General features: G+C 45.8%; 1 protein-coding gene across 6 annotated transcripts in view; it reads right to left on the reverse strand.

Moving 5' to 3' along the window:
* The window catches only part of LCP1 (lymphocyte cytosolic protein 1), an 83577-nt gene that overhangs the window by 35052 nt on the left and 30651 nt on the right, over window positions 1–17874 (reverse strand). Inside the window, exon 1 of one of the 6 annotated variants that reach the window (XM_041731305.1) lies at window positions 6303–6418. The exons of the other annotated variants lie outside the window; for them this stretch is intronic. The gene's annotated coding sequence lies outside the window, so the exon portion shown is untranslated. Of the gene's footprint in view, window positions 1–6302; window positions 6419–17874 lie in introns of those variants that run through there. 6 annotated transcript variants of the gene reach the window in all.

Here is a 17874-nt window from a genome sequence, read left to right on the forward strand (position 1 = left end):
TTGATGAAATCTGATGGCAGAAAGATATATATTCCCACTTTGTCCAACAGGAAACAGAAGCTCAGAGAAGTTAGCACACATCCCTCAGATCACACAGCCACAGAGAAGAGCAGCCAGGATGCTAATTCTCAGCTCTTTTCTTTTCACCCTTGCTACCTATGCAGGTTTGAGGCCTTCACACCTGTGTTAGGTATTCATTTTGTCCTCCCATACGACTGCTCACCAATTATTCATTAGCCAGCTAACATGCATACTCCGTGGGAGGTTTAAAAACTATGGCACAGAGAACCTAGGTAGGTATCCTAGCTTAGGAAGATCGTGCTTTCATGTGTTAGGAAACCAAGGCTTTGATTGACTTTGTACCTTTTACTAAATCCTTGTGACTAAACCAGCCTGACTCTCCCTTTACAAATATTCCCTATATACATTATGAGAAGGCTCTCCTCCATCATAGTTCACAAGATCTTTGATAAAATCTGGTCTAAAGCCCCAAAGCTGGCTGGCCTTTCTTGTTTTTCAGTGTCTTTTCACTTCCTGGCTCATGGATGTTCATGGGATTATGAGAGAAATGAATTTATTTACAGATATTTTCTCGATGCCTCCTACAAGCCAGGCGCTGCTCCTCATTTCAGCTGAGGCACATCTACACCGAACTAGGGGCCCTGAAAGCATGAAGCAATGTTAAGGATAAGAAGAATGAATGGGATCTCTGAGTCTAAACTTAGCAGTATCCTTTTTTAAAAAAATATTTTATTTATTTACTCATGAGAGACAATGAGAGAAAGAGAAAGAGAGAGAGAGAGAGAGAGGCAGAGGGAGAAGCTGACTCCATGCAGGTAGCCTGATGCAGGGCTTGATCCCAGGACCCCAAGATCATGCCCTGAGCCAAAGGCAGATGCTCAACCTCTGAGCCACCCAGGTGCCCCTAGCCCTATCCTTTGACATAGAGTTTTAGATGGTAGAGCACTGTAAGAGATGGGAGAAAAATCCCAAATACAGGCAAAAAGTAGACTACGCTTTAAGAGTCAAAAGCAGGGCCAAAGAAGAAATGAAAGAGTTACAGTATTAGGTGAGAAAGAAAATCTAAAGATCATGGTATAATGAAAAAGTAGGGAGAATGCTTTAGCAGAGAAATTGGATGGCCTGTTCAAATTAAAGAATTTGGGGTGGGAGGTTGAAAAAAAGCATTATTTTAAAACCATGTGATTTTTTTTTTAAGATTTTGTTTATTTATTTATGAGAGACACAGAGAGAGAGAGAGAGAGGCAGAGACACAGGCAGAGGGAGAAGCAGGCTCCATGCAGGGAGCCTGATGTGGGACTTGATCCAGGGACTCCAGGATCATGCCTTGAGCCAAAGGCAGATGCTTAACCGCTGAGCCACCAAGGTGTCCCTAAAACCATGTGATTTTTTTAAACCATGGCAAGTAGGTCAAGATGAAAAGCCTGAGCATCTGGATAACTATATTTTTCTGAGAGATTCATAAATGGGGAAGATCGACTTGGAGAAGCCATGGAGTGAGACAGCCGTCACATTTTAAAAATCCAAAATCCTTCCATGATTTAAGAGCTAAAGCAAAATTTATTTAAAAAGGGCCTGAGTGGCTGGGTCAGTTGAGCGACCAACTCTTGGTTCCAGCTCAGGTCATGATCTCAAGATCATGTGAGATTGAGTTCTGCATAGAGCCCTGGGCATGGAGCACTGAGGCCCCGCACTTAGCAGGGAGTCAGCTTGAGCTTCTCTCCCTCTCCCTCTCCTTCCCCCCATGCCTCACCCTCATGCTCTTTCTAAAATACACACATACAAACTTTAAAAAAGGTGAATTGGAGACGGAATAGTCAACAGCCAAGGTTGCTATGACACTGTGTTGTTTGGGCCCAGCACGAATAGCGATCTGGAGAGGGTCTCACCTACTATCAGAAAGAGCAGTAAGTCCTGGAAACTCAAACTTTTAGAGGTGGAAGGAACTCGGGAAATGGTTGATCACAACTCCTTCCCTTTATAGGCAGGAACACTGAGGTTCCGAGGGGATGGAATGCTTTGTCTGTGTACAAGTTCCCCAAACAAGGCCGGAGTTTTAAAAGTAGCTGCTGGTGAGCAGAGCCAGAAGCCCACGGAGGTACCACGAACAGGGCCACTGGGCCGTAACCGGGAAGAAACCCCTCAACTAATGGAACTGAACGTGCCAACGGCAGCATGTTCCCGAAGCAGAGAAGCAGGGAGCGAAGGCGACGAAGAACACGCAGGTCACACCACGTCTAGAAGGATACGGCCGGGGTTGGAATCCAAGATGAGGCACTTTACACAGTCATGTGCTTGCCTGGGAAAAAAACTATACCCACTTCACGCACACTCGAAGGTACGGGTTCCCATAACGGTAGGTTCCCAAGGATGCAAGAGGAGGGTTTCAGTTTGCAAATTGTTGGCAGCACGTTGGCTGTGGTCCCGGGAGAACCTGCTGCAGGAGGGACGCGCTGAGGCATGGGGCGCCTGAAGGCCTGTTTCTTCTGGGTTCCGCTCTACCGCTCCTGCGTGGGGGGCGGCCCCCTTGAGTTTTTCCCGGTTTTACTGAGAAATCACTGACACACATCCCTGTGTGAGTTTAAGACGTATGGCCCGATCGGGTGGTTTCCATACCCTCAGAAGAGGCTCAGCGGACATCCACTCTCCCGAGCAGGTCCCATAAGAAGGAAGAAGGAAAGAATACGGGGAAACACGTTCTCTTCTTGTGATGACAACACACACTCAACAATCTCAAAATTTCTTTTCAACGCTCCTCCTGCAAACCACACGGCAAGGCGAGCTACAACCGTCGTGTTGTCCATCACACCCCCAGGACCTATTTATCAGACAACTGGAAGTTGGGACCTTTTGATCATGTTCCTCCAAATCCCCGCCCCCGCCATCTACTTCTAGGAACCACAAGTCCGATTCCTTCTTCTTCTGTATGTTTAATTTTAGTTGTTTGGTTTTTATTTTTCTTTATTTTTTTACTTTTTGAGATTTCTTTTTTTTTTTTAAGATTTTATTTATTTATTCATGAGAGACACAGAGAGAGAAAGAGGGGCAGAGACACAGGCAGAGGGAGAAGCAAGCCCCCTGCAGGGAGCCTGATGTGGGACTCGATCCTGGGTCTCCAGGATCACGCCCTGGGCCCAAGGCAGGTGCTAAACTGCTGAGCCACCCAGGGATCCCCAACTTTTTGAGATTTCATATAGGACTGAAATCAGACGATATTTGTCTTTCTCTGTCTGACTTATTTCACTTTGCATGATGCCTTCAAGGTGCGCACACGTTGTCGCACCTGGTAGGATTGCCTCCCTTCTATGGCTGAATAAATGCCGCTGTGATTTTTTCTCCCTTGTTAATGACTGCATCATCCAACTATGCCCTCCCAGAAACCATGTTAAGGTCTCTCGCAAATCAGTGGTGAATTTTCAGACCCTGTTTTTGAATCACTGCCCGAAATCATAAATCTAAGAAGACAGACTCAAACCATTCATCTAAGTCACATTTGGCTGCTAGTTTTCCTGTAAGCACTTACATTCATTAAATCAATAGCTATTAAATCCCAAGACATTTGGCCAGAGAAAGTACCGGTCGTTCACTTTTGCAAGATTATTTCTAAAGACTGAAGCAAACTAAAGAACCGCCCTTCCCCCTCCCCAAATTGCAAAAACCACAAGACCGCCTCATTTCTTGAGGTCAAGTTGAGTTTTGAGTCTCAGCTTAGAGGAGGCTGGTATTTTCCAGACCAGTAGTGAAAGAGGTTTTCTGATAATGACTGCTTAGAATAAAAGCACCTAATTCAAGTTCCCTAAATTTGGAATATGGAAACTGTCGGTAGGAGGTTACAACAGAACACAGTGCTGTAGAATTTACAGAAGGAAATACACTCTCTAAAAATAAATGCAAAATTGTAAGTTGAATTTTCTCTGAGGAGTTTCCTGACTGACGATGAAAAGCCACAGAAGGGACGGAAAAAGGCGGCCTGGCCCAGAGCGAGATGCTCACGGGCTGGAGCCACTCCTGAGACATGGGGGTGGTGTGCGGGGCAGTATTTAGGTTCGCTGTATCGATGCCCAGTTATATAACTGCCAGGACCAGGGCGGCATCTGTGACCTAGCATCACATTGCCAAGGGACTCTTTTGAGCGTGTCCTACTTTCCTTGCAACTTGACACAGTGGGTAAAGGAAAACTGGAAACTCGGGACCCAGATTCCTAGCTTCACCTCGACTGTGTCAGTACGTCAACGGGACAAAACCACATGACTTCCAAACACCTGAATGAACAGTTAATCCAAAACAACGTGTAATCGAAAACATCATTCCTATTGCAATCTTTGGTGCCAGACCTTTCTGCCTGAAGAAGAGGAACATAAAACACAGAGGAGTCCCAAGCAAAAATAAAACCCCTGAGAGTTTTTAAGAAGCCATCCTGCTAAACTTCTATGAGACGAGGAAGAAGCCTTGCTCCGGCTCATTGTGTCCCCTTCCTGGGACAAAGTAGTCACTGCAGGGCATCTAACCAGCAGGAATCCCTGTATGTTCTGGGGATTCCGAAGTTTTCCATAAAGGCTGATTCTGAAAATGTGTCCTAAAGATGACTGTGTTTTTAAGAAGCCAGTTAAGTAGCCTCAAATACAGACGGCCATTTAAGGGAGTTCTTTTTTTCTTTTTTCTTTTTTTAAAGATTTTATTTATTTATTCATGAGAGACACAGAGAGAAAGGCAGAGACACAGGCAGAGGGAGAAGCAGGCTCCCCGTGGGGAGGCCGATGTGGGACTCGATCCCAGGACCCCGGGATCATAACTTGAGCCGAAGCCAGATGCTCAACCACTGAGCCACCCAGGTGCCCCAAAGGGAGTTCTCATGACATCTTTTGTCAAGTCAAAATCTCCTTTAGGTTGTCTTTGTTCTCTGTGCAGATACACTGATTTGCCCAAGGGCTTCTCCGGAGCATAGGATTCCCCTCTCTGTGGTCTTGGGGGGTAAAATCCAGCAGTGCGGCAGGGGCAGGGACCCAGTGGCTCTCTCTTCTCACTATCTCGGGCCTGGTAAACTCTCACGGGAAGCCAGCAGGCGAGACCACTCCAGATCCAGTGAATGTGTTGTTCTGGGAGCCTCTGGGGTCTGATCACACTTGAGGGGCTTTGGAAGCCGTGTAGAGCACAGCACGCAGAGCCGGGCTCCGTCAGCAACTGGGGAGTGCGCATCTCCCGCCTCCCTTCCCCCAGCAGAGCCCTAATGCCTCCTGTTTTCTACCAGAGCCATTAAGGATGTGACTCAGAGCAAACCTCTTGCAAGCAGAGGGGATGATACTCCAGGCTTGGGCTGTGGAGGCCCTCGATGCCTGGTGGTCTCCTTCCCTGGGGTGTAGACAATGACGCTTCTGGTGTTAATGCCTTGAAAATCCACAGCTACCCTTCATTCTACATCCTACCACGAGGACTTTAAGATCCAGACTCTTCCCCACCCAACGTTCAGGGTATCGGATCTTTTCAAAAAAGCTGAATATGATTACAGGCCAGTAGTAACCTACAATTCAATTACCTCAATATCAGACACCATTCACTCGCCATTAGTTCATGCATTCATTCTTTCTCATCATCTGTGAGTCTATGTGCAAAGCATTGCTCTGGTAGCTGGACTGTAGGGATGGGAGGGTTACAGAGCCCCGGGCTTCACGAAGCCCACAGTTAAAGGTCGGGTTTCAAATGTGATGCAGAGATTATAGCTCACTTACTGCAAAATGGTTAATACAGTATGAAAAGCTTTGAAGATCGAAATGAATAAGTGAAACAGGCCTGCGAGGGAAAGAAGGACTAGGTAAGAGTAAGAAACGAGCACAGAAACTTACCAAAAAGTAAAAATAGCAAACATCTAAATGAGCCGTGCAAAAAAAAAAAAAAAGGTCTCCAGATCATTTATACATTCAAACATCTTCAAGGAAAGCATACCCGAAATAACTGGTGGGAGTGTGGGGCCTGGGAGACCTAGGGTCCTACCTGTCCATGTAATATCAGGCTTCCTTTTGCCTCCTTGGGCCTGTTTCCTTGCCTATAACCCGAGAGATGACACCCCTTCCATGTGAAAAGGTCCAAAAGCCTGTTAGTCTATAGGGTGCAGAAAAGGGTATGCACCAGTCAGAGCCCCGGAAGGAGAATTTCAAAGGAGCCTAGAAATGGGGCCAGGGGTTGTTATCAGGAGCTGTAGCAGGCACCGTGATGTGCCTTCTCTGGGGGCACCGCCTCTGAAAAGGCCCCAGCGTCTCCCAGCCCCGCCTGGCTCCTGCTCTTACCTCAGCAGCAGGTGAATCTCAGTCCTGCACCCTCTCCTCACTGACCAAGGCAGATGCTTGCTGCTCGGCGGCTCAGCACAGAGCAGGGAAGTTACCAGAGCAGCACGTGGGACGTGCTTTCTGAGACGTCAGTGTGAACGGCTTGCGACACGCTGATCCAGTTCACTCCCAGTTTCTAGGCAAGGCTGTAGGCACACTGTCCCAGAAAGAGAACCATCTACTATTTTCTTAAAAGTATCCAAATAAGGAAACCCTGCAACCTCACTGGTGTCTCGTATCCCTACCTGTAACCTAAATCTTTTCTGATACCATTAAAGCTTCCTCTCTCTTGGGCTGTGCTCAGAGGGAATTACAGAAGCTGCTCAATTCATAAAAATTTGTCACAGGCCTTAACGATTGCCACCAAGCCTTTAAAAAAAATTCTTTGAACTTTTTTTTTTGGGGGGGGGGGGGTTAGTCTTCCAAACCTTTAATAGTTTTCCCTTGCTATGTTCTGGGTCTATGCCAACTTCCTTAAATGATGACATAAAAATAACAAAGTCTTAGGATGCAGAGGTAAGGGGACCATAGAGATCACCTATCCGGCCACTCTCTTCCTGCCACAGAGGAATAAGATGACACCCAAGTTAAAGGATGCTGTCACGGAGCTCACCGGGACTGGAGTCCACACCTCTTTAATTTTCCCATTTCCTTTGTAAGTTTTCAGACTCAAGATGTAAGACTGTTCTTTCGGTCAGTCCTGCTCAACATCCAGTAGGAATAACTCCCCTATGATTTCAAATATCTAATAAACATAATTTCATGTGTTTCCTATACATGATGAAGGACTTAATCTAGGTATTAACAGGGCACCGTCAGGCTACCAAGGCCCTAGGTCCTAGGCTACAAACGTGCCAAATCCAACGAACACGTACAACTGACACCTTCCAGGTTATGATGACCAAGGCCAGGCGAATGCATTCTTCTGGGTGTGTTTTTTTTTCCTTGCCTTTGCATTTAGGCCCTCTGATTTTCCTTCATGACCCAAAAAATCCAAACCACGTTGAAACAGCTCACCCTGAGGCACAATGTTCAAAAGATAGAACGCCAAATTCACATATAAATACTAAAATGGCACCCTCAGACTTCTAAAAATGATCAGCATGATTTCAGACATTCTGGTCTCCTCGCTGTTGGGTGGGGATCAGTGAGCTCCTGGTCCCTGACTCTGAGCTCTGGTCCTGACCTGAGCAGGTGGCTCTTCCGGCAGATGATGAGATCACTGGAAGTCACCTCACAGAGCTCCCTCTGCATCAGCCACATGGCAGGCCCTCAGTTGAATGAATAAACTCACCAACTGATGGCATGTGGGGCTTGAGAAGTCTGCAATCACCTCCTTTGAGGAGTTTAATGATGATATTCTTGTGCACATGTGAATAATATCCCTCGCGTGGAAAAGGACAAATGCCTAGAGCAAGCAAGCGAAGGCCTTCAACTTTTGTGAAACCATTTTGCTGGAAAAATGACTTTGGTGAGTTGATCCGTGGACTGAACAGAGGCTAGTGTCCCTAGGCTGTCTTTGAACTGGGCAAGGAAGGCTCAATGGCTTCGCCCCGCAGGCCACCAGGGGGTTTCTGCCTAGGGTAGCAGAGTCTGGTGCTGAGCCTCTTCAAGCTGTAAGCCCTGCTGGCGGCCTGTGGTGCCTGGCAGTGGGTCCCTAAGTAGAGCGTCTGACTCTGAGCTGAGGCCTGCTGAAGTGAGAGGACAGGAACTGGGGAGACAGAGCAGGGACCAAAAGGAGGGCAAAACTAGCCGGGATGCTCCAACTCAGTGACCCAGGGAGCCCACAGGACACAGCGAGGAATGGACGTGAGGGTCCACTGGGGTGGAATTTGCATATCACTCTCTGGACTATGAAATTCATCCTCTGGTAATCCTAGATATCTGCTACTGAACCAACTCCTCTATCTGTACATGTTTTTCTTTCAATAAATATCTGCCAAATACCTACTCTATGCAGGTTCTGGGTCAGAGGCTGGCAACACAGAGATGGGATGTGGCCCTGCCCTGTTTAGGAGGGGGTGGGTGGGGAGAGTGTATTGTAGTCACTAGAAGACAGAGGGAGGGGGAAACAGGTCTCCCCTGGAGAGCCAGGCGTGGCCCCCACAAGAAGTGACATTCGGCCTGGATTTCCACAGATGGGGAGATGTGTAGAAACAACCCAGTCTTTTTTCTTACTCATGCACGATGATTAATCTTTACCCTCTCCATAGAATAACCACTCTATGTTGGAGTCCGAGAACACGGCAGCCAAACGACAAATGGGAAGGCCAGCTAATGTTTCCTGAACGGCTTCTCAGTGCTAAGTGTCTTCTGTGCATTATCACATTTAACTGGCGCCACAATCCTATGGAGCATCGTTATGATTTCCTCCTTATAGATAAGGGAACTGAGATTTTAATTAGTGGCCAAGGGTCACCTTGCTATGACCTGGGGAAGCCTTGTGCTTACACCGGAGCCCAGGGGTAGGGGACAGCACCCAATGCTGCCCCACTGCAGGCCAACACAATGGAGGTCTCACTGGTGGCACCTTTCCTTGCGCCCGTGACCACTGGATTCTGTATCTTAAGGTTCCCTACTCTCCTTTGGGGGTCCTCAGCTCTGACCTCATGTTAACGACGGTCACGGACACACAGACACACACACACACCCTTTGGAAGATTTTACCCAGGACTAGGGCTCTTCCTGGGCTCTTTTGAGAAGTTCTAAATGTCTCTCTTCAATGCCTCAACACCTTGAGGGAAGGGTTAAGAGCGAGACCACCAGCAGTGTGCTCTTGCCCATCCCTGCCCGTCCTCCTGCCTCTGGGGCACAAGGGATCCTCTCCATTAGTAGCTCCATGCCTGCCATCCAATCACACTGGCCTTCTCCTAGGTGTTGGAGATGCAAAGATGAAGAACAGCCAATCTTGGCTCTGAAAGGACACCCAGTCCCTGAAGGCAAGTGCCTATGCAACTCAGAGGCCATCCTGGCCTTTGCACTCAAAATGGGTTATTATCATGGTGCTGGAGGGGCACAGACAGGGAAGCCCTTAGTTCTGCCCCCGAAGAGAAGGGCAAGCTGTCCAAAGAAGGCGATACTGACCTTCACTGAGCTGCATCTTAAAGAACCAGTTGAGGTTGTCCAAAAAGACAAAATGGAAAGGGGTACCCTATTTCTCCATGCAGTGGTCGCCCCTCATCTGTGGGATACACGTTGCCACACCACCAGCGGATGCCCGAGACCACAGATAGTACTAAACCCTATACCTGCTCTGTTGCCCCTTTATCCACGGCCGACTCTGATAAAGTGTAATTTATAAACCAGGCCCAGTCAGAGACCAACGGTGACTAGTGGTGGAGCAGTTCTGACGACGTCCTGCAATACGAGTTAGGTGAACGCGGTCTCCTTGCTCTCTAAATACCTCACCCTCCTTCTTGTGAGGATGTGCGATGATAAGATGCCTACGTGATAGGACACGGCGAGTGAGTGGTGTAGGCGCTGCGATGTAGCGATGCAGCGGTAGGGCTACTGCTGACCTTTGCTTTCTGAAAATGTCAAAAGGAGGCCATTCTGCTCTCCGGACCACAGTTGACTGCAGGTCACTGAAACTGTTGAAAGCGAAACCATGGATGGGGTGGGGGTGGGGTCACCCTATAAGAGAACACAGCCAGTCCTGCAAAGGGAGGAGAACGGAGCAGGAGGTGGTCACCGAGGAAGCTTTTGGGGGGTTGGCACGCCTGGCCCAGAAGGCGATGCTCCTAGAATTTGGGGGAGTGCCAGCACAGCCGCCTTCCTCACTAGCTCTTGTTTCTAGAAGAAAAACCTTGGTGGTCTAGGCTCTCCTCACTGCCTTCAGTCACAGTGCTCACCACTTCCCTCTAGGTGATGCAAACACTCCCCGCCCTCCTCAGGCCACGAAATGACTGCACCCAGAAGCCATTTCGGTGTGTTTGTATGGCCGCGGCTTCCTCCTTCTCTCACCAGCTCCCATCCAGAAAATACGGCCCCACAAAGTGAGGAGGGAACTGGATCGTGTTACAAAACGGGAAATGGCAGCCCCGGAAAAGTGAAATTGTTCCCTGAAGTCTCAAAGTGAGTCAGTGATAGGTCTGAAAAGAGAAGTAGAGCCTCCAGGATGCTGGTTAGGTCTGGCAAGATATGGGAAAAACAGAAGTCAATTAGCATTTAAACAACCTAACAGATTAAAACTGAAAAACCCTTTGAGATGCAGATTCCCTGAGTTGTGCTCTATATCTTAAGTATGTAGATGGAGAGGAAAACAAGGGGTAGGCTTTCTCCTCCCAGGCCTTTCAGGAATGGCCTGGGCTCCACCGTTTACAGCGACTCCTATTGCTACCAACAGGCTGCCTTTCTCCTGGTCCAAGCCAGCAAAAAGGCATTTCAGGCATCACACAAGCCTCATCAAATGCTATCTTTTCTTCCTTTGGGAAATTATATGTATAATTGAATACCTATAATAAACTAGGAAGCAACATGGTATGGTGAAAAAATGAGTGAAGCGTTTCTTTCTTTCTTTTTTTTTTTTTTTTTAAGATTTTATCTATTTAGTCACCAGAAACACACACAGAGAGAGAAAGAGGCAGAGACACAGGCAGAGGGAAAAGCAGGCTCCCTGCAGGGTGCCCGATGCGGACTCGATCCCGGGACCCCAGGATCAAGATCTAAACTGAAGGCAGCTGCTCAACCACTGAGCCACCCAGGTGACCCAAAATGATGAGTTTCTATGCAATTGCTTCTTGCCATCTGTTTTCTGTACATGTTAAGTTTTCTGAGCCTCAGTTTCTTCATATGTAAAAAAGGGATATTAGTTAACGCAATTTATAGTGCTCGCTCTACAGGGTTGAGTTAGAATCAAATGAAACAAAGATTGTCTACAACAGTGGTTGGCAAAGGAAGGAAAGAAGGGGGCAATGAAAAAAGAACTTTCACAAAATGATCTTGGGGGACAAACTCAATTTCCAGTATAAGTTTTATGAAAGGCCATGTAGAGTCACCACTTAAAGTCCACACTTAGCTGTGTGTATGTTATATGTGTGTGTGTATGAATCTAGATTTCACATCTGTGGTCATAATGTTCTTAGCTTGGCTTGTTTGGGCTCTTTTACCACATTTCTCACCCAGAGTCCTCGAAGTCAGTTCCAAAAGGTATTGGCAGTAGCGACAGATGCCACAGATGAGAAGCCGACAGCATTGGTGTTGGCTGATGTCAGGTTGGGTGGTCAAGGGCCTCTGGGCTTAGCCGCCTCTGAAATACTGATGGTGGAAAGTACCTTCTAACAGTTGAGGAAGTGTGGCCAGAGGAGGCAAACGTACAGCAATCTTAAGAAAAGCCTGACCACATCCACCATGAGTCACAAAAAGAAATGAGACCGATGGGGATGTGTGAGAAGGACCACCGGCCGATGACCCCTGGTTGTCAGGTACACCGGCTCCTAGGGACTGATTCAGTCAGCCTGGCCTCTACCTGTATTAGCTGTGCGCTCCCTCATTCTCCAGGCATTTTCTCTATTAATGTTGGAGTTGGGAAAATACTGAGACAATAGGCAGCCCACATCTGTATATTAGCAATCACAACAGAAGCTTCTATTTATTCTTAATAATATGACCTCATTTTCTATAGGCTCCTTGGGGTAGTTGTTCTAGAATCTCTAATGACAAGCTCATTCTCATAAAAAAAAATTAAATTAAAAAAAGAGGACTAACATAACACGGAGGCAGGAAAGTTGTATTCATTTGATGGGCTATACTTATCTTCACTCTTTTGGAAGCCACAGTTTGCTTGGCATATATTTCCCAGGAGCAATTTACGATGGGATATGCGATAACATTTCTTTGGTCAAAATTCTAAAACACTTTTAAGAAACTGTGAATATAAAATGGGAAAGAGGGGCACCTGGGTGGCTCAGATGGTTAAGCTCAGTGTCGTGATGCCAGGGTCCTGGGATCGAGCACCGCACTGGGTTCTCAGCTCTGCAGGGACCCTGCTTCTCTCTTTCCCTGTGCCTGCTCCCCATTTGTTCTCTCTCTCTCTCTCAAATAAATAAATAAAATCTTTTTTAAAAAGATTTTATTTATTTATTCATGATAGACAGAGAGAGAGAGAGGGGGGTGGGGAGAGGCAGAGACACAGGCAGAGGGAGAAGTAGGCTCCATCCGGGGACTCCAGGATCATGCCCTGGGTCAAAGGCGGGCGCTAAACCGCTGAGCCACCCAGGGATCCCCAAATAAAATCTTTTTAAGAAATTTAAAAAAATAAAATGGAAAAGAAGCAGGGTGCAAATCTTGGTTCTGGCACTTACTGGTTCTGGGACCTTGGATGTAACCTTCCCCAGACCTCAGTTTGGTCATCAGTTATAAGAACGTGACCACATCAACCTTATAATACAGCACTGGTGTGGAAATGTAAGAGTAGATATAGGTCAGGTGTGTAGCACGATGCCTACTAAATAGCTAAGGCTGGGTCAGCCCGTCGTGATGCTGTGTAGTAGAGCGAAGCGCGCACTAGAGCTGATGCTGGGGGAAAGGGAAAAGGAAAACGAGCCCAAGAACAGACCGAGGAAACAGTACTTTCCCCTATCATACAGAAGAAGAAACTAGACCCACTCAGGCGCCACACTTAGTACGAGGCTAGAAAATGGATCCAAATGTGCTCTCCCTTCTGGGTACTGTACCATGTTTCATGCACAGAAACGACAGACTCACAAAGTTTAAAAAACTAACATTATATCCCATGTTGAATACATCACATACTCCCTGCGTTGTACAGGATCACCCAACGGATGAAGTACGGCCACTGCCTTTCTCTGGAGTTGTAGGACAGGATATTTTGATGGAAAGAATCTTAACTTGAAAGACAAGGAGAAAAAAAAAAGACAAGGAGGGAAGGAAAAAAAATCTGAAAAATTTCTCAAAGGTGACCATCGTGCTCTATCTTTCCAAAGGGAAAATTGTTTTAATGTTTATAAAGCACTGGGAAATGAGGGGGAAAGTTCATTTCACATTTTTAGATGAAGGAAGGGGGCTCAGTAGCACCTAACAGCATAGATGTCGCTGTGTCCTGACTTCCACTTTGCACGTGCTATGTTTCTCCTTAAGGACCCTCCTGGGTGAAAATGCCCCTGAGCTGATGATGTCAGGGAGGTGTAGAGGATCCACATTGTAAGACATTGCACCAGGCGTTACCAAAGATGCAATCAGAATTCTAAATTTTGCCTGAGGAATGGCAAAAAGAAGAAGATGTAAATTTTATACAAATGCATTGGTGCATCTCTACTTCATATATTTGGATACCCAGCTTACGTTAAGCTGGGTGCTGAGTATCCAGCTGAGGGATCGAAATGTGGGCTTAGTTTAAATGTAAAGTAATTATTTCATGAATTCACTTCCCTCTTGAAAGGACAACCAGAGAGGGGAAAAAAAAAAAAAGAAAGAAAACAAATTATCCAGGAGATTGCAATTCACATGCATAATTAATTTGCTTGCAGAATTTGGTGTCTTGGCTTTTCTGCTTGTGGAGAACATAATCTCTTTTCCACTTTAGCTCAGTCACTCGGGAAGATGTCTGTATGTGTGTGTGTGAGACAGAGACAGAGAGAGACAGAGAGACAAGATAGACGGCATCTATCAGTCATGTTACTGGTGCTGGACTCAATCAAGAAGCAAGGCTACGACCACAGTACTGTGGCTTTGCTAGTTCCTTAACATTTTAGCTTTTCTCTCCCCTAGAAAAAAAACAAAACAAAACTAATGACCATATTTGAGAAACAAGCCTTTCAACTTATAAACAGGGCTGATGCACAGGTGTGGCTCTGAAGTCAACCAAAACTTATTTTAACCTGGTAAATGGGTCACTTTTTCCTCCTCTGTTTTTCAACTCACAATTCAAACGATCTTTCATCCTTTCACAGTCTGCAGCACGCCTATATTGGGCCATGACTGTATAATTATGGGTACATCAATTATTTCATTTATTTGTGTCCATCAGTCCCGACAGAGAGTGTGAACACCATTTGAGTAAAAGTATTCCCGCCTTCGAAGGCTGAGGACTTTTCAAAGCTTTGGAGGATAGAAATCATGGTTTGTGACCCATGCAGAGATCTATAAATTGGTAAAAACTAAATACTCAAGTGCACAGAGGTGCTGGGTAAATACTGATGATGATGATGATGATGATGATGATGATGATAATGATGATGACAGAGGAAGACAAAGAAGAAGAAATCTCTTTGAAAAAATTATAATATAGATGGGGATATATTTGGGATAAATGATGATTATTTGAGTTCAACTCAAGAGTTTAGGTACACATAAGCACCACAGTCTGCTCCTTATTCCAGGAGAGAATTACTCCTCCTGGAACTCAGCAGTTACCCAAAACTGACTCAACTGTTGAAAATTAAGACTAATAAAATGTTTGAGCGGATTCACTTGTCTTCATATACGAAGATAACACCAGGAATGACCTCACAAGACCATAGTGATGACTAAATGCATCAATATGGTTAAAAGCACTGAGGGAAATACTCGGTCTCAATGAATAGTCCGTAAGCATTAGCTCTTACTCTTACGGTTAGAGGTTGAAATTCTTTCACGCACAACCCCCAGCCCACTACTGCTCACTGTGTCTTACAAGATGGAGAGATGATGAAATTACTGGGAAGACTGGTGTAATCACTGAAACTCGCAAACGAAAACAATGGGGACAGTGGATAGCTTAAGGAAGTTGGCTCAGGGAGGGAACTGACGCCATCTGGGCAGCCCCGTGTTTGCAGCAGCTGTAGGGAGCCCCCCCACGCCCCCTAGAATGTGGATATCTAATCTGGTGGCAACTCTTCAGAACTTCAAAATGAAAACTGTGAAACAGGTTTTTTTTTAAGCTTAAAGTTTTCAACTTTTTTTTTCTTCTTTTTTAAAGATTTAGCTATTTATTTTAGAGAACGAGTACAAGAGGGTGAGTGGACAGAGGGAGAGAATTCCAAGCAGACTCCCCACTGAGCAGGGAGCCCATGGCCTTGGATCCCACCAGCCGGAGAGCACAACCTCTGCTGAAATCAAGAGTCGGGCGCTTAACCGACTGAGCACACAGGTGGCCCGAAACACGAACACTTTCGATTTAAGCGCATCGCCATCTGGCCAAAATAAGGAAACTAGAAACTCTTGGAATCTGCTGACACTGGTTAGTTTTATATTTTTGGGGGGGGGGGGCCTCTTAATTCTAATTTTTATGCCCTGCAGTGTTCAATATGCAGAGGACATGGCATTATTTCAGTTGATGATTTCAACGGGCTGGGAAACTGACAAAAAAACCCTAAAGAGACCATTAGACTAAATAAATAATGTCACTTTGCTATAAAATCTGCTGTTAGTCATTAAGGCCAATACCTTCACAGTCTTATTCTATAAATTGTGACTCTTCGTTAATATAATCTTGTGAGGGATCCCTGGGTGGCTCAGTGATTTAGTGCCTGTGTTCGGCCCAAGGCGTGATCCTGGAGACCGAGGATCGAGTCCCACGTCGGGCTCCCTGCATGCAGCCTGCTTCTCCTTCTGCCTGTGTCTCTGCCTCTCTCTCTCTCTCTGTCTCTCATGAATAAATAAATAAAATATTTAAAAAATATATATATATAATCTCGTGAGCAATTTCCTTAATTTTATTTCACCTAGACCGATATAAAATTGTGTTTGCCCTCTCTCCTGTACACAGAAAGGGCCTTTATTCCATAAGTAACAAGGAGAAGTTGACTGGAGAACTTTCTAGAATAATCCAAAGTAATTAAGCCAAAGTTAATGATATCTGTTCCTGGGTTCTCTGTCATCAAAGAAGCCCATTATCAGGGGCAAGAGTTTCGATAAGGATAGTGAAGTTGTATCCCAAAGCATGTTTTTAGACTAAAACAACAAGATTATAATCTTGTCTGTTTGTTATATCATTGCACAACCTCTTAAACACCTTGAGCTCAATGTCCATTTAGTGCTTTATGGCTAAAACGAAGAATCACGCTTTGGCAAAGAGGAAGCATGGTTGAATGTAAAATATTACATGATTACCGTAGCTGCTCCCACGGCAGTCACTGAGGGAACTCAGTAAATATCAAGTGAATAAGTGACATCACAGATGAGACTTAGGTGACTATCTAAGGAGCCGAGAGAAAATACTTGTGACAAATTTTCAATTCAATCGATGTCACCGCGCGATGCCATGCGCTAGCAGAGCTAGAGAAAGAGCTCAGGCTGCCGGCAAACAAGCACTTGACACTAAAACAGTATGATCACCGCTTTGCTCACTCTAAGATCAAAGCAGATACACACAGAAGAAACCGTTAGTGGGGACAAGGAAGATGGGGGGGGGGCCCAGTCAGGAAGACGCCAAAAAGGGACACGTTTCTTGAAGTGAGCCTTGAAAATTGACTGTACGTCTCACCAACCAAAGAAAGCAATTGGAGCAAGAGTTGGAGCAAAAAGAGGTGAAAGAACACGGAACTTTCTGGCAGCCTGTGGTCTTGCACACCCAGAACGTGGCCGAGAGAGGATGGCGGAGAGCCAGGGCAGAAGGAAGTGACAAGAAGCAAGGCTGGGGAAGTGGTTGAGGCCAGTCTGTACTGCACACAGTTCTTTAGTAAAATTATACATTAATTAAAAGAGAAGACTTCATTCTATTATTATATGAAACCCACAATGATATTTCTTACTTATAAAGACAAAAATGCTTCTGGGTTCATTGCAAATTTTTTTCTGCTCTTTTCTTTCTTTCTCCCCCCCCCCCCCCTTAAAATTACGAGTGCCAAGATCTCTTCAGTCAGCTTCAGAAGCAAAAGCCTCTAAAGACCTACGTCTGGGAAAAATATGCTGGTGAGGAAGAGGGGATCTGGAACAGACAGTTGCTTATAGAGAAGCAACATGGAACTGGTTTTCTACCCTCCCTCGACCCCCCAAAAGCCCAGTGACCTTTGGCCAGTTCCTTCCACAGTGAGCCCACGCCTCAGGTCTAAGGGCAGTTAAGAGGATTACGTGAGATAATTCATTAAAGAGTTGGCTGCACGTTGTAAGTACGTATAAGTATTATGATATAATAATATTATTACTTGTCCTCTTTAAGTAGGTAATATTTGAACGAGACTTGAATTGTTGGCCTCCCCTTCTTCAAAGGGATCAGAAAAAAATTATAAATGATATTGAAATACGTTGTTTCCCAATTTGCCGATTGTTTCAAGGCATACTCTCCTTTATAGACTATTTAAAATGTGACCAAGAGGACACCCAGGTGGCTCAGCGGTTTAGCGCCTGCCTTCAGCCCAGGGCATGATCCTGGAGTCCCCGATTGGGACTCGAGCTCCCTGCATGGGGCCTGCTTCTCCCTCTGCCTGTGTCTCTGCCTCTCTCTGTGTCTCTCAGGAATAAATAAATAAAATATTAAAAAAAATAAAATGTGACCAAGAAAAGCATCCCTGAGATAGCTAATGAAAAGTCTTGATGAGGGGGCAAGACCCGGAAGATTTTCCCCTGATGTTACTGGGGGAGGTGGTGGGGGACT

The sequence above is a fragment of the Vulpes lagopus genome, chromosome 16 (genome assembly GCF_018345385.1).
Source record: "Vulpes lagopus strain Blue_001 chromosome 16, ASM1834538v1, whole genome shotgun sequence".
Classification (NCBI taxonomy): domain Eukaryota; kingdom Metazoa; phylum Chordata; class Mammalia; order Carnivora; family Canidae; genus Vulpes; species Vulpes lagopus.